This window comes from Diceros bicornis, chromosome 8 (genome assembly GCF_020826845.1).
Source record: "Diceros bicornis minor isolate mBicDic1 chromosome 8, mDicBic1.mat.cur, whole genome shotgun sequence".
In the NCBI taxonomy this organism is placed as follows: Eukaryota; Metazoa; Chordata; class Mammalia; order Perissodactyla; family Rhinocerotidae; genus Diceros; species Diceros bicornis.
Genome location: NC_080747.1, coordinates 54,818,419 through 54,845,898, shown reverse-complemented (window position 1 = coordinate 54,845,898; position 27,480 = coordinate 54,818,419). Strand labels below are relative to the sequence as shown.

Genomic DNA, 27,480 nt, shown 5'->3' with positions numbered 1-27,480 from the left:
ATGGTGACAGATGGTAATTAGACTTATTGTGATGATTATTTCACAGTGTATATAAATATCAAATCACTATGATGTACATCTGAAAATAATATGATATTGTGTGTCAATTATACCTCAATTAAAAAAAAGACACATCAGTATTGATAGTTGCAGACAAGATCAACTATTAAATAAACTCGAAAAGAAAAAGAAAATCTAAATAGGATTATAATAAATAAAAGATCGAAGTAGTAATAAAAAACTACCTACAAAGAAAAGCTCAGGCGAAGAAAACTTCACTGATGAATTTCACCAAGAATTAGTATCAACTCTTCAGACAGATTTTCCAAAAAATGGAAAGGAAGACACACTTGCCAACATATTCAATAAGGCCCTGATATTAAAAACACACAAATATATCACAGAAAAGAAAACTGCAGACCAATATTTCCTATGAATGTAGACACAAAAGTCCTTGACAAAATGCTAGCAAACCCAAATCAGGACTATATAAAAGGGATTATACATCAAGGAAAACTAGAATTTATCCCAGGAATGCAAATTTGCTTTAACAACTAAAAAGTCATTAATATAATACACCATTATCAATAAAATGAAGGATAAACACTGCATGATCATCTCAATAAACGCAGAAAAATCATTTGGCAAAATCCAATACCTTTCATGATAAAAATACTCAGTAAACTAGGAATAGAGGGAAACTTCCTCAAATGGATAAAAGGCATCTACAAAAAACCACCTCTGACATCATACTTAAGGGTGAAACACTAAATGTTTTTTTCTAAGATAAGGAACATGATAAGGTTGTCTACTTTCATCACTTCTATTCAACATTTTATTGGAGGTTCAAGCCAAAACATTTGGCAAGAACATAAAATAAGGAAATCCACATTAGAAAGGAAGACATAAAACTACCTCTACCGGCAGATGAAATTATTTTATATAGAGAACATATAGGGGATTCACTGGAAAATATACAATACACAATTGCAATGAACAAACCAAAATGAAATTAAGAAAACAATCCCACTACAGTCATGTGTCACTTAACAGGGATACACTCTGAGAAATGCACTGTGAGGCAATTTCATTGTTGTGTGAACATCACAGAGTACACTTACACAAACCTAGATGGTATAGCCTACTATAAACCTAGGCTATATGGCACTAATATTATGGGACCACCGTTATGTATGTGGTCTGCTGTTGACTGAAATGTTATGCGCATGACTGTACACCACCACCAAAAGAATAAAATGATTATAAATAAATTTATCAAGAAAAATGCAAAACTTATACTGTGGAAACTACAAAAAATTATAGAAATATATTTTAAAAGATCTAAATAAATGGAAAGACATGTCATATTCTAGGATTAAAAACAACTTTGTTGTGGGCCGGCCCCGTGGCTTAGCGGTTAAGTGCGTGCGCTCAGCTACTGGTGGCCCGGGTTTGGATCCCCGGCCCGCACTGACGCACCACTTCTCCGGCCATGCTGAGGCTGCATCCCACATACAGCAACTAGAAGGATGTGCAACTATGACATACAACTATCTACTGGGGCTTTGGGGGGAAAAAAAAGGAGGAGGATTGGCAATAGATGTTAGCTCAGAGCCGGTCTTCCTCAGAAGAAAAAAAAAAAAGAGTAGGATTAGCATGGATGTTAGCTCAGGGCTGATCTTCCTCACAAAAAAAAAAAAAAACTTTGTTGTAACGGCAATTCTCCACAAATTGATAGACAGATTCAAAACCATCTCTGTCAAGATTCCAGCTGACTTCTTTGCATGAAATGAAAAACTAATCCTAAAATTCTTATAGATATTCAAAGGACCTAAAAATAGCCAAACAATCTTGAAGAAAAAGAACAAAACTGTAGAAATTACACTGATTTCAAAGCCAACTACAAACTACAGTAATCAAGAGAGTGTGATATAGGCATACAGATAAACATGCAGATCAACAGAGTAGATATTAGAATCAGAAATATACTCATACATTGATAGTCAATTGATTTTTGACAAGGGGACAAACACTTTCTTAAATGAATGCTTCTGGAGAAACTGATTATCCACATGTGAAATAATGAAGTTGTACTGCCTACCTCAAACCATATGGAAAAATCACTCAAAATGTATCAAAGACCTAACTGCAAGACTAGAACTATAAGAGTCCTTAGGAAAAACATAAGTAAAACTTTGTGATATTGGATTTGGCAATGGTTCTTAGATATGATATCAAAAGCATAAGCAACCAAATTAAAAATAGAGAATTTGGAATTCATCAAAATTTAAAACTTTTGTTCTATAAATGACACCATCAAGAAAGTGAAAAGACAGCCCACATAATTGGAGAATACAATTAAAAATTGTATATCTCACAAATGATTTATATCCTCAGAATATATAGTTCTTACAATTGAATAAGAAAACAAATAAACTGGAAAAAAAACTGACAAATGTTCTAAATAAACATTTCTCCAAGGAAAATACACATGTGGTCAACAAACATATACAAAGGTGATTAAAATCATTAGGATCAGGGAAAGGCAACAAACCACAATGAGATATGACTTCACTCCCACTAGCATGCCTATAAATAAAGAGAAATAATAACAAATATTGGCAAGGATATGGAGAAACTGGAACCATTATATGTTGCAGGTGGGAATGGAGAATGGTGTAGCCACCTTGGAAAATGGTATGCCATATCTTCAAAGGTGAAACACAGAGTTATTATATGACCCAGCAAATCCACTTCTGGGTACATACACAAGAGAAAGGAAAATACGTCCACGCTAACCTTTTATATAAATATTAACAAACAACATTATTCATAATAGCCAAAAAATGTGAAATAAAATACTGATCAACTGAAGGATGAATACACAAAATATGTGATATCCACATTATGAAATATTATTTGGCAATAAAAAGGAATGAAGCCCTGATACATGCTAAAACAAAGACGCACCTTTAAAACTATATGCTAAGTGAAAGGAGCCAGTTACAAAAGACCACACAGTGCGTGATTCCATATCCAGGAAATGCTCAGAATAGGCAAATCTTTAGAGACAGACACTAGACTAATGGTTGGGTAGGGCTTAGGGGAAGCAGAAATTAGGTAGTTCCATCTAAAGGGTAAAGGTTTCTTTATGGGTGAAGATAATATTTTTAAATTGATTGTGTGGTAGTTGCACAATATTGTGAATATACTATGAACCATTGAATTGTGTACTTCAAATTCGTCAGTTGTATGGTATGTGAATTTCACACCAACCATGTTTTTACTAAAAAAACAACAAACAAAAAGCTCTTGAACTATCCTATCCAAAAATTTCTGAGTCAACTATACAATAGCTTTATCTCTATTTCTTGAGTCAAGAAGACTGCAGACAGAGTTGTCTCTCACTTGCCACTGTTCTTGACACTCTTCCAAACAGAGAAGACTTACACATACAAAGGCATGACCTCTTAGCTGATGAAAGCATTTATAATCTTAGACATTAAACACATGTATACACAAGAAGACATCTACCTTTTGCTTTTTCCTTTTGACACCCAAATGCTTTGACTGTTGATATAATGTATTTACTTTGGGGTATAGGAATTATATTTTAACTTCCTGACTGATTTATTTCCTTGAATGTAAGCATGAGCAATTGTTGAAGGGATCAGTAATTTGAAAAGAAGCATTGTGTTCCACCAAGATGTCCATGAAATGGATTTCAGCTCTGCTGCTGCTATAGTTGAGTTGATACTTTAGCCCTGGGAGTGGTGGAAATGTGCTGGTGTGGCCCACAGAATATAGCCACTGGAACAATATAAAGACAATCCTGGATGAATATGTCCAGAGAGGTCATGAAGTGATTGTTCTAAAATCTTAGTTTCCCTTCTCGTTGATCCCAAAAACCATCTACTATTAAATTTGAGATTTATCCTATGTCTTTAACAAAACATGATTTTGAGGTGTTTTCCAGAAAAGTGATTGACAAATGGACATGTGATCTGCCAAAATATACATTTTGAACGTATTTTTCACTAGTGTAAGAACTCTTTGGGGAATATTCTGATTGCATTGAAAAGCTCTATGAAGATGTAGTTTTGAATAAGAAACTTAAAACAAAACTACAAGAATCAAGGCTTGATCTCATTCTTGGGGATGCCATTGGACCCTGTGGTGAGCTGCTGGCGGAGCTACTGAAAATACCTTTAGCGTACAGTCTCTGCTTCAACAAGGCTATAGAGCTGAAAGAATAGTGGAGGACTTCCACTCCTTCCATCCTACATACCTGTCGTAATGTAAAAATTAAGTAATCAAAAGACATTCATGGAGAGGGTAAAAAATATGATATATGTGTTTTATTTTGACGTTTGGTTGCAAACATTTAATGAACGGAAGTGAGATCAGTTTCACACTGAAGTACTAGGTAAGTCATGTTTTTAGTTGGTAGCTTGAAGTGCTAATTTTCTTAGTGCCTTGCAAAGTGAGTTTTTATAAAGTCAGAGGAATTTGTCTTTTATAAGTGGAATGTTGAAATAAACATACAAAATGATCTCTCAAACTCACAAATATTATGGAAATGTTTAAATTACAGGGTCAGTTAGAACCCTGTGGTTCATTGCTAGTGCAGGACACTCCAGGAAATCATAAACCATGAATTAAAGCACTAAGAAGTTCATTAAGTAATCACATATCCATTCCTGTTTATTTGTTCATTTGTAATAGGCTTTATATCATAGAGGAGTTCTAGGTCCACAGGAATATTGAGTAGAGATTTTCCACATACACCCTGACCCCTCACATGAATTGCCTCTCCTATTCTCAACATCCCCCACCAAAGAAGTATATTTTTCAAAATTGATAAAACTATATTGACACATCATTATCATCCAAAGTTCATATTCTATATCAGGGTTCTCTCTTGGTGATGTACATTCTATGAGTTTGGACAAAGTTATAATGTTATGTGTCCACCACTATAATATCATGCAGTGTCGTTTCACTGCCCTAAAAATTCTCCATGCTCTGCCAATTCATCCCACACATCAATTTTACTATATTTTTTTTCATCTTCAATAAGAGTCATTAGAAATTTTACTAAATATCTTGCTCAAAGCAGACATATAGATTGAGGAGTTACATATTTCTAACACAACTGTCTATGGAGCATTGAGGAAATTGATTCCCCTTGTATAGTCTAGATTCATTTAAAAAATAAACCATTTTGCCATATTGCTTGAAGAATTCCTTCACAATTGAGAGATATACTGGCTCTATCTTAGCCTCAGGAACCTACAATTCAAAGTTTCTAACGATTACACATCCCTTCACTAAATACTTACAAATCGTCTGTTTTAAAGGCCTACAATTTTATTGAAAGGTGGGCATACAAGTTAATAGTCTATATTTTTGGAAAGCAATGTCTCTCCATTAAAGAGAAAATGAGCCAAAATTAAGGGTGAGCACATCTCTTTCCATACTTTATGAAAACTTTCCAGCCATTTTTGTCAACAACATGTATTTATTGCACAAATATGATTAAGCTCCTAAAATGAACCAAATGCAGGAGTAGCCATATTCTCAAAAATCTCACAGTTTACCTGGAAAATCTAGGATTAAGGGAATAGCTTCCTAAATTATAGACATTAGACTGAGAACTTTAGGGAAAGGTACATCCATAAGTATGGTGATTGAGCAGTTGAAATCATTGTTTACATTTGCATCTGCTACTTTTGCATCTTTACAGAGTAAACACATTCATGTTTAATTCTTTAGTGTCTTAGGTTTAATAATTGTCTATGATTGTGAATGCACTGATTTCGTGTTAGAAATGAAAGTCTCTTACATTGTCTCATATATATATATATAAACAACATATATAAACACGCATATTATATATATATATATATACACACACACACACACATATATATACACATACATATTTGCATTATGAAACCATAGACACTTTTAAATATCTTTGGCTATGTTACTCCAAGTGCCTTTCAGGAAATTAGCTGGCATATTCACATTACAATGTTCTTGTTTCCTCTACCTCTGTTTTTTTTTCATTCAGGAAGACCCACTACGTTATCTGAGCTAATGAGGAAAGCGGAAACGTGGCTCATTAGAACCTATTGAGATTTTGAATTTCGTCGCGCATTCCTACCATCTCTTGAATTTGTTGGAGAACTCCTTTGGAAACCAGCCAAACCCCTGCTTAAGGTAAGCTATTCCTGCTTGTTTTTCTTTACTTTCATTTTCAATAGAAATGATTCTGTGTTCTTTATTTAGAATGTTTGATTACAGTGAGAGAGATATGGGAAACTAGATAATGTCACTTACCAATTAGAAACACGTATATTTCAATAGCATTATAAGAATCTGAATTTCACTATCATTGCAGAATAAAATATTATATCTGGAAGACTTTGGAAATAGAGTCAGTTAAATTAAGATGCGTTATTCAACACATAAGAAAGTGTCAGTCACCCATTCAAAGAACATTCTTAAAGTGACTAGCATAGTCCAGAGATGAGTTCTGGATATGCAGAGAAGCAGCGTAGACACAATTTTCCCCCATACACACCTAACATTCTACTTGGAGAGATAGGATATAAGCATGTAGTAAAAACTGTATGAAAAGTATTATAATAAGGAAATACCACAATGCTAAAGAATATCCAGCATGGATCATTGAACAACTATGATTAGGATCAGAAAGTATACTCTTTATATTGGAGAGGTTACATCATTATTTTCCAGAGGAAAAAAAACAAATAATGAATTTAAAATAGAAGGACTGAAAAAAAATGTAGGATGAGTATGCAGTTTTGACAAGATATCTGGGAAACTTTTGGCTCTTCTCTATTTTTTTTTTTTTTTTTTTTTTTTGGTATGAGAGTATATTGAGCAATAAGGAATTATTCCAGTACATAAAGTAATAAATTGTTTTTAAATTGGCAAGAATATGGGACCACAAGTCAGAATAATTCTGAAACAATTCCATGCAAGAGGGTGATCAGATCTCTGCTGCAGAAAGCTCTCTTGTACCTCTCCCACCTTGGGACAGGTGCTCCCTGGGGGACTCAGTGAGGCGACGATGAGGGCCCCTCATTGTCAGTTACATGTATCACATTCTACTAGGACATCCATTTTACAATATGATTTCAGGGCAAAAGTGTGATACATAGTAAACCAGAAACATTGTCACTCAAACAAGTAATATACATGTATATTTATGGATTATAAATAGGAATCTTAGGACTGTTTCATGGGAATTCCAAACAGTAATAGTAGACTCATGAATGACAGCAATTCTCCAGTCTTTAGAGAGTGATTGGGGGGAAGATTGGGAAACATTGACAAAGGTTAAGGTGAGGTATATGCTATTATAGAGCTGAGAGAAAAAAGATGTAAAGTCATCCCAATCATGACAGACTTTTTCTTAGTGTTCATAGTCAGAGAAATAAAAGACTAATGACTAAACTAAAATAATTATCCAGAAAACCTGTCTGGAATAAACACAAGTGATTTAGTAGAACTATAACAATAAAGAATTAAAGGTGAGTTAAGATGTTGTTCTGTGGTCTCCTTCCAAGAACCAATATTAGTAATTAATAACAGGGTAAATGAAGAGTCTAGGTATAATATTGTCTAAGAGCATTACCTCCACACTACTGTCTCCTGGCTCTATTTCACTTCTTGCTTATATACACACACACACACACACACACACACACACACGTTTGCACAAATATACATACTAAAGGAAATCAACCTCAGCAATTGCATCATTCCAAAGGAAATGAGGTACTAGATCCTTTATAAACAGCCACTGATGAAAACAGAATGGAGGTTCCTCTAAAAATTAAAATACGCTTACCATAAGGTCCAGCAATTCCACTTCTGGGCATTCATCCAAAACAATTGACATTAGGATCCCAATGAGATTTATGCACACCTATCTTCATAGCAGCACTATTCACAAAAGACAAAGCGTGGAATGAACCCAAGTGTCAATTGATGGTTAAATCAATAAACAAAATCGAGTATTTATACACAATGGAATATTACTCATCCTTAAAATTAAAGAAAATTCTAACAGAATTCTAACAGATACTTCAACATGGTTGAACCTTAAGGACATTGTGCTAAGTGAAACAGGCCACTCATGGAAACACAAATACTATATGATTCCACTTTTATAAGTTATCTAGACTAGTCAAATTCATAGAAACAGAAAGTAGAATGACAGTTACCAGGGTCTGGTGAAGGGGAAAATGCAAAATTATTGTATAATGGGTAAACTCTCTATTTTCAAGATGAGAGTTCTGGAGAGTGGTTGTACAACAATGAGAATATACATACTATTGAACTATAAACTTAGGAATGGTTAAGATGGAAATTAATTGTTATATATATTTTATCACAATTAAAAATAAACAGGCATGACTCTAAGAATTCCTGATAATATATGATTTTCTCTTCTTTGTTGTTTGTAACAATCCTTTCAACACTGTTTGCTAAGCTGTTGTTCTCTTGTGGTGGAGCAAATTCTTTCTTCACAGGAAATGGAAGAGTTTGCCCAGAACTCTGGAGAAAATGGTTTTATGGTGTTTACTCTGGGGTCAATGGTCAATAACATGACATAAGAAAGGGCCAATGTGATTGCATCAGCCTTTGCTCAGATTCCACACAAGGTAAGATAAAATACCTTATAGTGGACAACTATTTAATACATCTGTTAAATTGTGAAAATGTTGTGATTACAGAAATTTTCTGTATGAAAGGTAAACTACAATGTATTATGATAGATCCAATTTATCTGGATATTAGTTTCAAAATCAAAATATACACGGCAGCTGCTAATAGTGCAGAGAGTGTTTTTGAGTGACAATAACTTTGGCATTAACATCGAGATCAGAAATAAAAGTATTTAAGAAGTGCAGCAAGATTTTTTGGTATTATAATGCTATTGTGGGCACGTACAAATATCATCAAATTCTGCACTGGATTTGCTCCTTTTTCTTGCAGGATTCCTGAGGGCACTGTACACGCTACACGTTTTCAGAAAGGAGTTAAATTTTAACAGTAATATTAAGCAAGAAATGCCAACAGTCTGAAAGGCATCCTACAGTTTAGGCTTGCCAGGTAAACCCGGCCTCTTTGACTTCCTCTCAATTTCAGAATAGGCCTATTCAATGTGCTCTTCAGGGAGCTATACAGAGAAAGGAATGCCAGGGCTCACCAAGCTGCATCCAGGTACCTACCGAGCCACGATGATTTAGAGAGAGAGAAAAACCACCCTGAAAAAAAGAAAGAGAAAAATTGCTCTTGTGGGCTGGGCCCTGCTAAAGTCTGAAGCAAGAAGACAAAAGAGAAAGGGTTGAGGTGTGTCCAGCCCTTAAGGTGATCCAGTGCTTTATAAGATGTCACACCTCAAGGACTCTGATTCTAACCTATTAGAATATAGCTCCTCCTGATTGAAGAAGGAGAAGGGAGTTTAAAAAGGAGTTGACTAGAAGTAAGACTAGCGTGGAAACATGTCAGAATTCCCCTTCACTGTAAAACGTGGTAATAAACTATTAGAACATACCTGGAGTATCTGGGCATTTGTAACTTCTTTTTAGTTTCCTAACTGGTATTGCTTTCACTTTATCATCTATACTAATTTGCTGAGAACTGAAGTTACTTCAAGACTCACATAGCAAATAGATGTTACCACTAGTAAATTAGAATCCAACTTATGAGGGTTGCTTGGGAATTCCTAAATCTGTACCTAATTTGGGTACTGGACTTGGAAATGTCTTCGCTATAAGAAACCATATTAATCAATGCTGTCAATGTTTGGAGTGGATCCTTAAAGTGTCAACAGTCAGGGAATAAAATTTAACATCGTCACAATATTCAATTTTTTCAACAGCTATACTGTTATTTATGAAGTACCAACAGGGTCCTCTTTTCAACATTTAAAAAATTTTCAAACCTAGCAATAGTGATAATACTCTGGCTCATGTAAAAAAATTACTACTTGAAATTTTTCTTGGAGGCACTGATTAATAATTAGTAGTTTAAAAGATGCTAAATGTACTTACCAAGTAGATATTATTCATTATTGATAATAAATTGTTAGCAATCAGAATTATTTTATTCTCACAAAGAGCTGATTGCATACATTTCCCTTTTTGTAAATCAAAAGATACACAACTGTAACAAAATAACTTACGGAATAAGTGATATGAGTAAGTCACTTCTTTCAACACTCAAAAAGAAATAAACATGTTAATATTAAATTTGGAAGCTGAGAGTTAGTATAATAAATAGTTAAAATAAATTAGGACATCATTTGTAATTTGCAATTTTTTTGCACCAGAATTATAATGACTGTCTAAAAAAATTTTATATACTTAAATTGTTCATAAATAATCTAATTTGTCTAATCCACGTGTGAATCATCGTGATTACATTTATACTTGATTGAATATAAAATAAGTACATGAAAGATGAGTATTCCTATTACATCAGTGTTTTAGTAGTTCTCGTTACTTAGCACCTGTTGTCCTCATTTCCTCATCTGTCATACTCATTTCCTCATCTGTCATACTGAACGGGTTTAACTAGATACCTCTTAATCTATTCAGATTCTAACATGCTATGTCTTAGAAGTTTGACTCATGGAAAAGGTATTTTCTTTAACAGGTTGTATGTAGATTTGATGGCAAGAAACCAGATACCTTAGGGCCAAATACTCGGCTCTATAAGTGGATCCGCCAGAATGACCTTCTTGGTAAGACTCTGGAAAACAAACACTCAAATGAGAGTACTCTAACCAGATGATAATAGCTCAAACGGAAACAAATTTATTGAATATTAATGACTGGAAACCTCAAAAATAAAAATTAACTTTCTTATATTTATTTCCCAGTACGCAGGGGAAAGGATAAGAAACAACAGTTCACTTTTTATTATACACGTTCACACTCCTTATGGCCAGATTCAAAGTATCTTTATTTCAGGTGTAATTACCTCTCACAGAGCATTTTTCAATACCTTTCTGGATTGTCACTCTGTCTCCTAATTCTCCCCTTACATCAATCCTTTCTCCCACTGTTCAGATATACCAGGTGCCACTAATAAACATCAGCTCTTCTTTTATTACCAGTGACTCTCCATTTTTTACAGGAAAAACATCCCAAATCTCTTTCAGAAGTAATAAAACATTTCATTATAAAGTGTAGCTCTTCCTTCGTCTGATTCCTGCGCCACCATCATCAACTTTCTGCTGCCCTGACACACTGCTTTTCAGACTCAGTGACTTCATTATTTCCTTAATATATTCTAACATATCCCCTCCCCCACCTTTTTCTCCATGCATATTTTTCTATTTTCCTGAGGAAGATTCACCCTGAGCTAACATTTGTTGCCAATCTTCTTTTTGCGTGAGGAAGATTCACCCTGTGCTCATAGCTATGCCAATCTTCCTCTATTTTCTATGTGGGTTCCTGCCACAGCATGGCCTTGACGAGTGGTGTAAGTCTGCACCCGGGAACGGAACCCGGGCCGCCAAAGCGGAGCTTACCAAACGTGACCATTAGGTCACAGGACCAGCCTCATACATGCATTAGTTCTCTCTCTCTTTTTTTTTTTTATTCAGCATGTTCTCATTAAATTTTGTCTACCTGGCATTCTTGAATTCATTTTTCATGTTTCAAGTCATACGTGAATCTTCTATATAGCCTTCACTTACCTCTACAGCAGACTTAGGTGCTTCTTCCTTTGAGCCCTGAAAGACATTTTAATGAGGTTTCATACATCTAATAATATGTTATCTAGAATACAATACTTCCTTCAGTGCCTTATATTGCCTTACTGTCATTTAACTCTAAAAGTGACAATTAATAATTCACTAGATTCAGTCAATCCTAGGTCATCCAAAATCCAAAGCCTTTATAACTCATGGTGGAGCCAATGGCATCTATGAGGTGATCTACCATAGGATCCCTATGATGGGCATTTATCTGTTTGTGCATCAACCTGATAATATTGCCCACAGGAAGACCAAGGGAGCAGCTGTTAGATTGGACTTCAACACAATGTCAAGTACAGATTTGCTCAACACGTTGAAGACAGTCATTAATGACCCATCAAGGGTATCACATTTTTTTTTAATAGATAGTATTTACAGATAGGTTCTTTTGCCAATGGCGTGTATGAGTTTCACCCCATTTTTAAGAGGCTAATTATGAAATTATTAACATACTTAACCCATCTTAAATCCACTTGTATTTTCACCCAGATATTTATTTCAAAGCTGTATTTTAATGCCATAGATTTAATGGGTAACCAACTGGTGCAAAAATTGTCTCCTGAAACAATGTACAATTACATAGTTAATTGTTAGAAGGAGCATTTTTAAAAATAAGATAGGCTAGAGAAGGAAAAAATGATGAACTAGAACAAATATCATAAATTCTTTCAATTTACTATCTAAAATTTCTGAAACTATACATCTCTTTTTATGAAAAATTGATTTTATTATCATTTTAATAGATTTTATAATAATATATAATTTACATACTATGAAATTCACCATTAAAATCATAAAATTCAAATATATGTAGTATCTTCACAGAGCTATGAAACCATCACCACAATATAAATTTAGGACACATTCTTCACTACAAAACGGAGCCTGACCTGCCTTAGAAGTCGATTTCCATTCACCCTTGCGTGAGCAACCATTAATAACCTTTGTCTCTATAGATTAACCCTTTTGGACATTTCATAACAATGGAATCATACAATACATTGTCTTATGCAACTGGCTTCTTCCACATAGGGTAATGTTTTTGACTTTCTTCCCTGTTGTACCTTTGTATTGCTGAATAATATTCTATGATAAGGACATAGCACATTTTATTCATCCATTTGTCAGTCCATGGATAATTTGGTTGTTCCACATTTGGTTATTATGAATATTGCTATCTATGTTTTTGTGTGAATGTATGTAAAGACGTCAGTACTTACAGTAAATCTAATCAGACTACGTCATTTAAAGACAAAGATTGTCAGAATGGATTTTAAAAACTAACTATACTATTTACAAGACGTGCTTAAATAGAAGAGTACAAATGGAAGATTGTAAGTACAAAGGTCAGAAAAAAATCTATTTCAATAGCAATCAGAGAAAGATGCATGTAGCTGTACTGCTATCAGACACAGTAGACCAGAAATACTACTAAAATGAAAGGAATATTTCGTAATGATAAATATGGTAATCTTTCAAAACAATACAAATTACTAATTTGTAATAACTACTAATAAATCTTCCAAATAAATAAAGTAAACATAGACAAAAAGCAAAGCCTAAACACACAAATCTGTAGACATGATAGGATGATTTAAAACCTTTTTCTATGACATAGAAAAAGATAAAAAATAAATAAGCATGCAAAAGATTTGAAGAATACAATTATGTTTGATACATATATCTATATATATTACATGCATATGCATATAATGATGGGGAAAACACAGTTTTCAACAGCATGGCATTGACCATACATGCTGGGGCAAAACCAAGACTTAGTATTTGAAAATTTTCAAATTATAAAGAGCATATTTTCTGGCCAGACAAGAATTAAGCTAGAAATCATAAAAAAAAAAAAAAGAACTAAAAAAATCTCTAAATAGTGTATTTTAAGCAATACATTTCTAAACAATTGAGTAAACAAAGAAGTCATAATCATAAATGCACCCTCTACTCAGCAATTCCCTTCTAGGTACTACACAATAGAAATGTATAAATATATAAACCAACAGACATACACAATAATATTTACATCAGCATTAGTAGAAATGGCCAAAATGTTATTAACAATCCACATATCCATCCATCATTATGAAGAGATAACCTGAGGTATTGTCATACTTTGGATACCATGCAGCAGTGGAATTCACCAACAACTGCTACAGAAAAGACAAAAACTAATGATTATTACTATATGATTCTGCATATACACCAGAAAAACTAATCTATGATGTTAAAAGTAATGATAGTTGTTAATTTGTAGAAGGGATTAGTGACCAAAAGGTTCAGGAAAATGGGGAACTTCTAGTAGCTTGTGGTATCCTATATCAATATGTAGTAGTAGGTACATTGGTGTACTCATATTAATTTTCTGGCTGATTATGAAATATTGAGCTGTTCACTCAGGATATGTGTATTTTTTATGTATTTATGCTTAAATTAGAGGTATATTTTACAAAACATATTGTATTCGGAAATCTATAAATCAAATAGAAAAAAAATGAAAAATATAGAAGCAATGCCTAGGAGTGCTACTAATGGGGCCAGGAAAAGCCTCTCTGAGATGTGACACTGAGGTCAAAGCCTCCTTCAGGAGTTAGAAGCAAGCCTTGGGGTGTTGCATGGAATGGTGCTCCAGGCAGAGGACAGAGGGGACAGAAAGTACAAAGATGCTGAGGTGGGAACACGTTTGGCAGCATCAGTGAACAGCCAGAAGGCAAATGTGCCTACAACAGAGTGTGCATGGGGTGATATGATTGGAGAAGAGATTGCCAAGGGTCTGTCCATATAGGTCTTGCAGGCCAAAGCACAGATTTGGAATTTATTCTACATGTGATGAGAAGCCAGATGGAAAGTTTGAGCAGGGAAGTGTCATAATCTGATGTGTTTCAAAAAAAAAAAATCATTCTGACTACCTGGTGGAAAATAGACAGCAGAGTTAGGAAGAGGAGAGTAGTACAGGGACTGGTGAGGAGCCATGTTACCCAGAATGAAACAATTCCTCTTTAAAAATTTCAAGAGCATCATCCTAAAATTGCATTCACTACCTGAATTATAGCCCTAAGAATAGCTCCTATTGTTTCCTCTGCTAGCAAAGGTTTAACTTTCCCAGGTTATATTCTTCTTTACTTTTTAAATATTTGTCATCAGAAAATTCCAATATAAAAACCAAACTATATGGGAAGACCCAAATAAAAATATATATCTTCTGCAATTCTATGAGATTTACTTTGAATTATATGTATACACTTCAAAAACTTTTCATGGTAACAACATGCTTAGGCAAATTAACTTCCTTTCAATGTTACTATCTTTGTATTTCTCCTTTAGATATAAAGAGAATGCTATGAAATTATCAAGAATTCATCATGATCAACCAGTGAAGCCTCTGGATTGAGCAGTCTTCTGGATTGAGTTTGTCATGAGCCACAAAGGAGCCAAACACCTGCGGCCAACCTCCCATGACCTCACCTGGTTCCAGTACCACTCTTTGGATGTGATTGGGTTCCTGCTGGCCTGTGTGGTGACCGCTATATTTCTCATCACCAAATGTTGTCTTTTTTGTGTGTGTGTGAGGAAGATCAGCCCTGAGCTAACATCCATGCTAATCCTACTCGTTTTTTTTTTTTTCCTGAGGAAGACCGGCTCTGATTTGCAATCCAGACAATGATACACAGAAAGCCATGAAGATACTGCAGTCCTTGACAGCAGTCAAAGAGTTAGTCTCTTTCACAGTCCAGGACGTTGTGGGGGGCCTCGTGGACTGGGCTGCCAAAGTGGACCGAAAATTTCTGAAGTACTGAGGTGACTGGTATAGTCTGACCTGAGACAGATGTGGATTATTACATAATGGACAATTTAGAGTGCTTTTTGATTGGGGGAGGTGTAATTTGTTGGCTGATGTAGTTATATATGGGTTATAATATTGTTTCTGAGGAGTCCCTTGTGTAGTCAGTGCTTGAAACGTATCTTGAACATGTGAGATACAATGTGAATCCTGTTTTACTAGGCGTGAAATTTCTAGGTTAAATTGTAATATTGGGTTTAACATTTGAGGACTGTCAGACTGTATTCCAAAGTGGTTGTACCATTTTATGTTATTAACAGCAACATATGAGATTTCCAGTTTCTTCACATCTTTGCCAAAACTTGTATTTTCTGCTTTTTGTTTCTTTCATGAGCAAGATTGGCCCTGAACTAACACCTGTTGCCAATCCTCCTCTTTTTGCTTGAGGAGGATTGTCCCTGAGCTAACATCTGTGCTAATCTTCCTCTATTTTGTATGCGTGTCACGACCACAGCATTGCTTGATGAGTGGTGCAGGTCCGCACCCGGGATCTGAACCTGCAAACCTCAGGCCACTGAAGCAGAGTGTACCAAACTTAACCACTATGCCACCAGGCTGGCCTCTTTCACTTTCTAAATTTTAGCCATCCTAATAGCTGCAAGGTGATATCTCATTGTGGTTTTGATTTACATTTCAGTGATGCCTAATGATATGAGCACTTTTTCATAGGCTTATTCGCAACTTTTATATCTTCCTTGGAGAAATGTATATTCAGAACCTTCGCCCATATTTTATTTGGGTTGTTTTGTCTTTTTGTTGTTGAGTTGTAAGAATTCCTTATTTTCCCCAACACAAGTCCCTTACCAGATACACCATTTGCAAATATATGTTCTCCAGTGCTGTGGGTTGTCTTTTCACGTTCTTGATAGTGTCCTTTGAGGTACAAATTTTTTTAATTTTCAAAGTCTAGTTATCTATTTCTGCTTTGGTTGCTTGTGCTTTTGTGTCATATCCAAGAAATTGTTGTCAAATTCATGATCAAGATTTACTCTCATTTTTGTTTCTAACAGTTTTATAATTCTATGGCTTACATTTAGGTTTTGATTTATATTAAGTTAATTTTTGTGAATGCTGTAGGAATCCAACGTTACTTTTTAGCATTGGATATAGGTATCCAATATTCCCAGCACCACATTTTAAAAGGCAGTCGTTTCCCTGTTGAATAGTTTTGACATCTCTGTCAAAAAACATTTGATCATAAGGTAAAGACATATTTCTGGATTCTCACATCTGTTTTATTGACATCTACATCTGTCCAAAGCAATCTTGATTACTATGGACTTGCATTAGGTTTTGAAGTGAGAAGTGTGAGTCCACAAAATTTGTTCTTCTTTGTCAAGATTGTTTTGGCTGTTCAAACCCCGTGCAATTCCATATGAATTTCAGGATCAATTTTTCCACTTTTGCAAAAAATGGCCATTGGAATTTTGATAGAGATTGCATTGAATCTGTGGGTTGCTTGGAGGTTATTGTCATCTTTACAATATTAAGTCTTCCACTCTGTGAATATAGGATGCCTTTCCATTTATTTGTCTTCATTAATAGCTTTCAGCAATATTTTTAAGTTTTACAATACAAGATTTCCACCTCCATTGTTAAATTAATTCCTAAATATTTTATTCTATTTGAAGCTATTGTAAAAGGAATTATTTTTTATTGGATTTTTCATTGCAAGTGTAGAGAAGTACACTGACTTTTGTATACTGACATTGTATGTAGAAAACTTTCTGAATTTCTTGATTAGCTCTAGTAGATTTTTTGTGGATTCTTTAGGATTTTCTATATATAAGATCATATCATCTGTGAATAGAGATAGTTTTACTTCTTCCTTTGCAATCTGGATTACTCTTATTTCTTTATCTTGTCTAATTACTCTGTTTAGGCGCTCCAGTGCAATGTAGAGTAGAAGTGATGAAAGCAGGCATCCTTGTTTTGTTCCTGATCTTAGGGGGGAAATCTTTGAGTCTTTTATCACTAAGTATGATGTTAGCTATGGGCTCCCATACATACCCTTATCATGCTGAAGAAATTGCCTTTAATATTGCTTTGTTGACTATTTTCACAATGACAGGATGTTAGATTTTGTTAAATGTTTTTATGTGTCTATTGAGATGAGCACGTGCTTTTTTTCTCTTCATTCTATTTATGTGATGTATTACACTGATATTTTAATGTTGAACCAACTGTGCATTTCTAGGATGAATCCGATTTGAAAATGCTGAATATTTTTTTTATATGTTGCTGGATTCAGTCAGGGAGTATATTGTTGAGGATTTTTGTGTTATATTCATAAGGAATATTAATCTGTAGTTTTATTTCTCGTGATGTTGTCTGAATTTGGTACACGGCTAATGGTGACCTCATAGAATTAGTTGGGAAGTAATAGAGAACATTCTGTTCTTGTATTTTTTGGAAGAGTTTTAGAAAGATTGGTGTTAATACTTCTTTGACTCTTTGATACACTAAAGCAATGAAGTCATCTTGTCCTTACCTTATCTTTGTCAGAAGGTTTTTGGTTACTGATTCAATCTCTTTACTTTTTAAAGATATGTTGAACTTTTCCATTTCTTCTCAAGTCAGTTTAAGTAATTTTTTAAAGGAATTTGTTCATTTTATCCAGGTTATCTAATTTGGCATACAATTGTTCATACTATTTACTTAAAATATTTTTTCTGTAGAATCAACACACAGCCCCATTTTCATTTCTGATTTTAGTTATTTGTATTTTCCTTCTTTTCAATGTGGGAGTCTAGCTAAACATTTATCAATTTGTTGATTTTTCCAAAGAATCAACTTTTGGTTTTGTTGATTGTCTCCATTATTTTTCTATTCTCTATTTCATTTAACTCTATGCAAGCTTTATTATTTCCTTTTCTCTACTAGCTTTGGGCTAGTTTGCTCTTCTTTTTCTAGGTCCTTAAGGCATATTTAGGTTCAAAAACCTAAATAATAACCTTTTATATCTTTCTTCTTTTTTAGGCAGGCATTTTTAGGCATAAACTTTCCTCTGAGAAATGTTTTCACTGGATCCCATAAATTTTGGTACACTGACTTTTTCTTTTCATTTTTCTCAATGCATTTTTTAATTTACCTTGTGATTTTCTCTCTCATATATTACTTAAATAAGAATATGTTTTTTAATTTCCAGTTTTCCTTTGGTAATTGATTTCTAATTCATTCCAGTATGGCTGAAGAAGATATTTTGTATGATTTCAATTTTGTCCATTTATTGAGACTTGTTTTGTGGCCTAATATATGTTCTATACTGAAGACTGAACAATGAGTACTGAGAAAACTGTATACTCTGCTTATTCTTCTGTGGCTGGCTGCTGTGTTATATGTTCTGTGAATGATTTACCTGATAAGCAGTTCAGAATAATTATCATAGAGATGTTCACTGACCTCAAGAGAAGAATGGATTAACAAAGTGGGAATTTCAACAAAGAGACTGAAAATATATGAAAGTTCCAAATAAAAGTCATGGGGCTGAAGACCATACTGAAAAATACAATACAGGGGTTCAACAGCAGACTAGATAAAGCGGAAGAAAGGATGGGTGCAATTGAAAACAAGGCAATAGTTCTCAACCAATCAAAGCAGTAAAAAGAAAATAAAAAGATTAAAGAAGAATGAAAATAACTTGAGAAACTTATGGGGAACATCAAGCAGACCAACATGTGCCTATTAGGGGTCACAGAAGGAAAAGAGAGAGAGAAAGGGGCAGAAAAATTATCTGAAGAAATAATGGCTGAAAATTTCTCTAATCTGGATATGGAAACAGACATTCAGATTCAAGAAGTCTAGAAAGTTCCAAATAAGATAAACCGAAAGAAACCCACACCAACACACATTATATTTAAAGTGTCAAGTGTTAATGACAAGGACAGAATCTTAAAAGCAACAAGAGAAAAACAACTTGTTACATAAAAGGGAACCCCCATAAGACTATCAGCAGATTTTCCAGCAGAAAGTTTGCAGGCCAGAAGGGAGTAGCACAATATATTCAAAGTACAAAAAGAAAAAAACTTGCCAACCAAGATATTCTACCCGACAAAATTGTCCTACAGTATTGAAGAAGAAATAAAGAGTTTTCCACACAAACAAAAGTTTAAAGCGTTCATAACAAGTAGGCCATCTTTATAAGAAAAGTTAAAGGGACTTCCTTATGCTTAAACAATAGGACACTAACTAGAAAGAGGAAAACATATGAAAGTATAAATCTCACTATGAAAGGAAAATATGCAGTAAAATTCAGAATAATCTCCAGTTGCAGAGATTGTGGGTTAATCACTTATAAAACTGTTATGAAGGTTAAATGAAAACAGTAGTAAAAATAACTACAACTGCAATAGTGCACTAACGGATACACAAAATAAAAAAACTCTAAAACTTCTCTTTATGTCTACTAAATAAAGTTTAAATAATACCATAAAGAGCCTAATTGTACAAAAGATAAAACTTCAATACAATTTTAGCATTTAACAATGAACATTACTAAAACAAAAATAAGTCTCTAGGAATTGTCATAAGAACTTTCAGCAAATAAAGAAACATTTATACAGACAAAATGATAAGACATAGTAAAAACAGCGAAAACCTAAAGCATTTGTACCATGACCCACTTTCTCATTGCACTCTCAACTCAGTGAGACAGAAACTCCATTACTAGTAGGTGCAGACAAGATGAACTATTATATGGACTCAAGAAGAAAGAGAAAATTTGAATAGGCCTATAACAAAAACAAGAGATTGAATTAGTAATCAAAGAAACTACCTACAAGGAAAAGCTCAGACCCAGATGGCTTCACTGATACATTCTACAAAGAATTTAAAGAAGAATTAATATCAATTCTTCAAAAAGATCCTCCAAATAAAAGAATGGAAGAAAACAGTTTCCAAGATATTCAATAAGGCCCTGATACTAAAACCACACAAAGATGTCACAGAAAACTACAGAGCAATACCTGTTATGAATGTAGATGCAAAAGTCCTTCACTAAATGCTATCAAACTGAATCCAGGAATATACAAAAGGGATTATATTCAAAGAAAAACTGGCATTTATCCTAGGAATCCAAAGTTCCTTCAAATTCTGAAATATCAATTATTATAATACCCCATTCCAATAGAATGAAGAACAGAAACTGCATGATCATCTCAATAAACACATAAAAATCATTTGACAAAATCCAATACCTTTCATAATACAAATACTCAGTGAAATAGGAAACTTCCTCAAATAGTTAAAGGACACTTACAAAAACCCCACAGTGCCATCATACTCAATGATGAAAGACTAAATGTTTTCTTTCTAAGATGTGGTACAAGATGAGGAGGTCCTCTCTCATCGCTTCTATTGAGTATTTTATTGGAGGTTCAAGCCCAGAGAATTAGGCAAGAACATAAAATGAAGAAATCTACACTGGAATGGAAGGCATAAAATTATCTCTGTCAGCAGATTACATGATCTTATATAGAGAAAATCTTCAGGAATTCAATAGAAACAATACACAGCTACAATGAACAATCCAAAATGATATTAAGAAAACAATCCTATTGCAATACCCTTAAAAGAATAAAGTACTTAGGAATAAATTTAACAAAAAATGTGCAAAACTTATACTGTGGAAATCATAGGACATTATGGAAAAATACTTTAAAAATTCTAAATAAAAAGAAAGACATTTATGTTCATAGATTTAAACACTTAACATTGTTGTCATGGGAATTCACTGCAAATTGATAGACAAATTCAACACAATCGAGACCAAGTTAGCATGAGAGACTCCATGTCTAAAACCCACCCCCATCTTATTCTCACAGTGTGCTTTAGAGAAATGCTTAGAACTGCACAAAGGCAAGCTAATCAGTAACTAGTCAGTAACCAGTAGAGAGAAGGAATTGTTACCAGAAGATTTAAGACCTCTGCCCAAACCGTTCCTTCTCTCCCTGATAAGAAAATAACTAATATTTTCTTAGATTCCTCAGGAATGTGACATTCAGCTGATCCAAAACTTTTATCTACGGAGAGGTGCCCAACTATCTGCAGTTATCCAACACCTTACACTCCTGAGGCCCCTCCCTAACCCTGTTTACCTTATATAAGTTGTTCCCAAATCAGTTCCCCTTTAAGATATTTTGTTTTAGGATGATAGTCCACCATCCTCTCATCAGCTAGCTCAATGCTTAATAAAGTTTCTCTCTCTCCAAACATTCCTCTTGACAGATTTGCTTTTGTCTCACAGTGAGAAAATCAAGACCTTTCTTGGTATCAAATTGGTGCCAAATGTGGGGCCTTTAAGTTCTGCCCAGGACTAGCCGACTTCAGACAGGGACTCTCTTGGGTAAGTCTCTAGCAGCTACTGAGGCTCACTTTCACCTTGGAGGTTTTTCTTTTTGGTTTTCCCATTCCAACACTGGCCACCTCTAAACACTGTCTGTGGTGGAAGGGAGCAACAGCTTTTCTGGTGATTCAACAGCCTCAACAAGGAGTAGGGTAAGTCACCTTGGTATGGAAAACTGAAAACGCCCTTCCCTCTCCATCTGGGGTCCTTCCCTCTTTGAGAGGGAGACTGCCTGGTTGATAGAGTGCCCTGCCAGTGTGGAAATAGTTGTAGGACTTTTACCCAGAATCTGGGAACTGGTTCACTGGTGTCTGGTTTTTCTGTATCCGTATCTGTGTGTCTGGCCATCTCTGTGTATCAGAATGGGGAACGTGCCATCCATCCCCAAGTGGAGCCCACTGGGGCTGATTCTGAGTAGATGGTCTGATTATAGTTATAAGCCAATGTTTAAGTTTGATTTTCTATTGTAACACCACATGGCCACAATATTCTTTGGGATCTGATGAGCGTTGGCCATTTAATGGCTCACTGAATTACTATACTATCTTACAGTTAGAATTATTTTGTAGAAGAGCTGGAAAAGATGATAAAGTCCCGTATGTACAAGTTTTTATATTGTTGTACCAGGATGAAAAAAAGGGAGGAAAAGACTTCCTTATGGTACAGAGAGCAGAGAAGGAACAAAAGTGATCTGTTTTATGGGATGTTAAAGAGGATGATGATGAGGTAATGTTGATACAAACTCCTAACCCTGCCCTAGTTGTACCAGCACCAGTCCTTGTGGCTGCGCCCCTGAGGCCACTGCCTCCGGTAATTGAGGCAATTGTTCCACCCTCACATGAGAGGAGGGCTGAAATGGACCCAGGGACAATGGGCTAGGTTTCACCCTGCTGTACTAGACAGAGAACCCAATTTGGTCAGGAGGCTCTCACTGGAGCAGGGCAATTTCCATTAAGACAATATCCTATAGGGATTAATTCCCAAAGACAACCTGCAGGATTCATATGGATGCATAACCCCTTTTCCACTACTGACTTATTTAACTGGAAAAATAATCCTTCCTACTGGGAGGATCCTTTGTGGATGACAGAATTGTTCTCATCCATCTTTGACACCTATCATCTATCATAGGCAGAGGTTCATATGTTAATGAACATGCTTCTAATGGGAGATGAGAAAACAATGATAATAGACAAAGCCAGAGAGGAAGCTCACCAGCTTTATCTAGCAGACCCTACTGGTACCCTTGAGGCTAATAAAGCTGTCCCAATAGCTGAACCAGCTTGGAATCCCAAGGACCCTGTAGGGAGAATAAGATTGGAACATTGCAAGAGATACATCTTAGTGAGTCTAAGAACTGGGGGCCCCAACCAAAAAATCCTAAATAAAATTCAAAGAATCCAATAAAAATCTGATGAGGACCCATCTGAACTCCTAAAAAGAATTTACCGAGCCTATAGGTGCTACACAGATGCAGATCCAGAGGCGCCTGAGAAACTTAGGATGGTTAATATGATTTTATAGGACAAAGTGCCCCAGATAGTAGAAATAAATTGCAAAAACTGGATGGGGTTTTAGGAATGGATCCCTCTTAGCTTGTAGATATTGCCTTTAATGTTTACAACAACAGAAAATGCCAAACAAAACAGGAAGACTGTAAGAGAAATGTTGCTCTCCCAGGCTGTTGCCTTGGGTGGACAAAACCCAGGCCATCAGACAGGGAAAACAAGGCAACAAAAGTGAATTAAATGACCCCTGGGGAGAAATAAAAGTGCCTGTTGTAAAGAGGAAGGACACTGGAAGACAGAACACCCTAAGAAAGAAAATGGAAGTGCAGATGAGAGAATGAGGGGTACCTCCTAAGTGGTGGAAAGAGATGAATATTCTGATGAAGACTGAAGGGACCAGGGGCTCCTTTGGATTTGTGGTATCCCATCCAAATTTCCCCACAGGAGCTCCAGATACAACTAATAGTGGGGGACAGATTAATTGACTTTTCAGTTGATACTGGTGCCACCTATATTGTCTTAAATGCCAAATTAATAAAGAAAATATCAAGGTCAACCCCCGTTACTGGAGTCTCTGGTGAAATACAAGATTGCTCATTCTTACAGCCATTGGAATGTAAGGTGAGGGATCTGACTCTGAAACACAGTTTCCTATACATGCCAAAATGGCCTGTCCCACTTCTGAGTTGAGATCTTCTCTGTAAATCAAATGCACAGGTAACCTTTGCTCCAGGACAGCTTGATATACAGTCCCCCAAGAACAGTCCCTAAGTTTGCACATGGCCTCGCTGCGTCTCTTAGAGTTGGAAACAGAACTGGGAACAACTGAAATCTATGAGAAGGTAAGCCCTGACATATGGGCAAATAGGACCCCTGGGAAAGCAAAGAATGCCCAACAGTATGAATATCCTTAAAAGAGAAGAGAATAAAGCCTAACCTGAAACAATATCTGCTAAAACAGGTGGCTTAGAGGAGCATACAGCCTGTTCTCAAAAAATTCTTAGAGGCAGGATTAATTAGACTCTTCCAGTCTCTATACGAGGTGGTTCAAGACTTATACCCTGTGGTGCCTAGCCTCTATATCATATTAACAAATACACCAGGAGAATATGGTTGGTTTTCAATATTAAAGGATGCATTTTTCTGCATACCATTGGCCGAGGAGGCACAACAGCTGTTTGTCTTTGAATGGAATGATTCAGACACTCATATGACACAACAATATTATTGGACTGTCCTCTCCCAGGGCTTTAAGAATTCACTCACTTTATTTGGGGAAGCAGTGGCCAGAGATTTAAGTCATCTAAAACCAAAAGAAAGCCTGTTATTACACTATGTAGATGACCTACTAATAGCAAGCCCCACTTATAAAGAAGGTCAAACAAACACAATTGAGACTTTAAATTACTTAGCAGAATGCAGATATAAGGTCTCTAAAGAAAGCTAAAAATTGTAAACAAAAGGTCACACACCTGAGCTTTGCCATACACCCAAGAGACAAAGAGAATTAGTGCCAAAAGAAGGCAATAGCCTGCTTAAGTCTTCCCCAAACTCGCTGACAACTGCGAGATTTCTTAGGAATGGCAGGCTTGTGTTGAATCTGGATTCCTAATTGTGGGCTCATAATAAAGCCACTATATGATGCTCTCAAGGGTCTGGACTCAGGATCTTTGGAGTGGACTAAAGAATACCAGTGAGCATTTGACACTATTAAGGCCAAGCTGGCTTCAGCTCCAGACTTAAGACTGCCAAACCTGGACAAGCTCTTCAGTCTCTAGGTGCATGAGGGGCAACACATAATTCCAGGAGTATTAACTCAAAAGTTAGGAACAACCTCTAGGCCTGTGGCCTATTTCTGTAAACAATTGGATCAAACAGTGACGGGATGGCCCCCTAACATCTGGACAGTAGCAGCCACATGTGACATTCTTCAAGAGGCTGAAAAATTTACTGTAGGTCAACCTACCAAGGTATATGTACCCCACCACGTCCTCACATTACAGCAACAGAAAGGGGGATGCTGGCTCAGAACAGGAAAGGTGGGCGAATACAAAGTCATCCTTTTGGACAATCCAAATGTCAGGTTACAAATCACCTCAACTCTAAACCTGGCCACCTTGATCCCCGATGAGACTTCACAAGCTTTAGAGCATGACTGCTTACAGGTCATAGAAACAGTTTATTCTAGCTGGCCAGATCTAAAGGACCAGCCATTAGAAGAACCCAAACTGGAGCTTTCATGGTAGTAGTAGTAGATAGTAGTAGCTTCATGGACCAAGGTAAGAGAGGTGTGGGGTGTGCAGTTGTAACCTTACAGAAAACCCTAGAAGCCAGGGCATTACCTCTCAGGGACTTAAGCCCAGAAGGTTGAGATCATTGCCCTCACCAGTGCCTTACTCTTATCTCAAGGGAAAAAGGCAAATGTCTATACACATTTCTGATATGCATTTTCGGTGGTCCATACCCACGGAGCTTTTTGCTCCGTGGTATAGATTTATCAGGGTACCATCCAGCATACTCAGAAAAGGGCCTACACTGGGCAAAAGAATGAAGTTTCGTCTCTGAGCATCCAAGGGGCAGGAAAAGTAATGCCCAGGGAATAATTTTAATTCCTAAGGCTCTTCTGTACCCAATTTTAAAGCACATACATGGAAGCACCCATTATGGAAGAAATGCTACCTTACAATGGTTCCAGAAGTACATCATGAGACCTAATTTACAGAAAATGATACAAGTGACTAAAAATTGCATGACATGCAAAAATCAACTCTAAGACAGCTCCAGTACTCTCTCATATGGGAATCCAACATAAAGGGGACTGGCCCACTAAAGCCTGGCAAATAGATTTTACTCAAATGCCACAAGTAGTTGGAAACTTCCAGTACTTGCTGGTGTTTGTGGATACCTTCTCTGGGTGGGTAGAAGCCTTTCCCACTCAAACTGAAAGAGCATCAGAGGTAGTTGGGATTTTACTAAAAGAGATTATTCCTAGATGCCTGTGTAACACTTTACAGAGTAACAATTGACCTGCCTTTATTTCTCAAATCACACAACAGATATCTAAGGTACTGAACATCAAATGGAAGTTAAATTCAATACAGAGACCCCAGTCAACTGGGAAAATGGAGAAGAGGAACCACACCTTAAAAAGAAGCATTGAAAAGATATGTCAGGAGACGCAGTTTACCTGGGATAAGGTGCTACCCATTGCCGTTATGGATTACAGTGGCTCCCTGAAGTAGGCTTCAGTTAAACTCTTTTAAATTCTATATGGCAGGACATTTCAGCCTTCTTCTTTTGAAGAAGAATCCTTTGAGACCCTAAAAGACATTACGTTTACAACTTATGTTAAATCTTTGAGGTCTATATTAAACTCTACTCATGAGTTTGCTTCCAACAGGTCAACTAACCCATCCAATGTGTCCTTGCACCCTTTTTGTCCCATTGACTGAGTCCTACTAAAGACTTGGAGAGAACAAGGACCTGAAAATCAACTGGCAACCAAATAGAAAGGTCTTTTTGATGTGCTACTTACCACCCATTTCTCCATAAAACTCACTGGAGTTAAGCCGTGGATACATCACACTCAAATAAACCAAGCCTCACCAATAGAAACACCAGATCCGCCCCAAAACCCAACATGGACATGCAAGCCCATAAAGGATTTAAGATAAGTATTTCATAAATCTGCTTAATCTAGAATACTATGAAATTATCAAGAATTCACCGTGATCACCCAATGAAGCCTCTAGATGTAGCAGTTTTCTGGATTGAGTTTGTTATGCACCAGAAAGGAGCCAAACACCTGAGGCCAGCCTCCCAAGACCTCACCTGGTTTCAGTACCTCTCTTTAGATGTGATTGGGTTCCTGCCGGCCTGTGTGGCAACTGCTGTATTCATCATCACAATATGTTTTCTGTTCTGTTGCCGAGAGTTTGCTAAAACAGCAAAGAAAGAGAAAAGGGAGTAG

General features: G+C 35.9%; 1 pseudogene; it reads left to right on the top strand.

Annotated features, from left to right (window-relative positions):
• Positions 1–3,706: 3,706 nt before the first annotated feature.
• On the top strand, positions 3,707–27,480 carry LOC131409655 (UDP-glucuronosyltransferase 2B31-like; annotated as a pseudogene).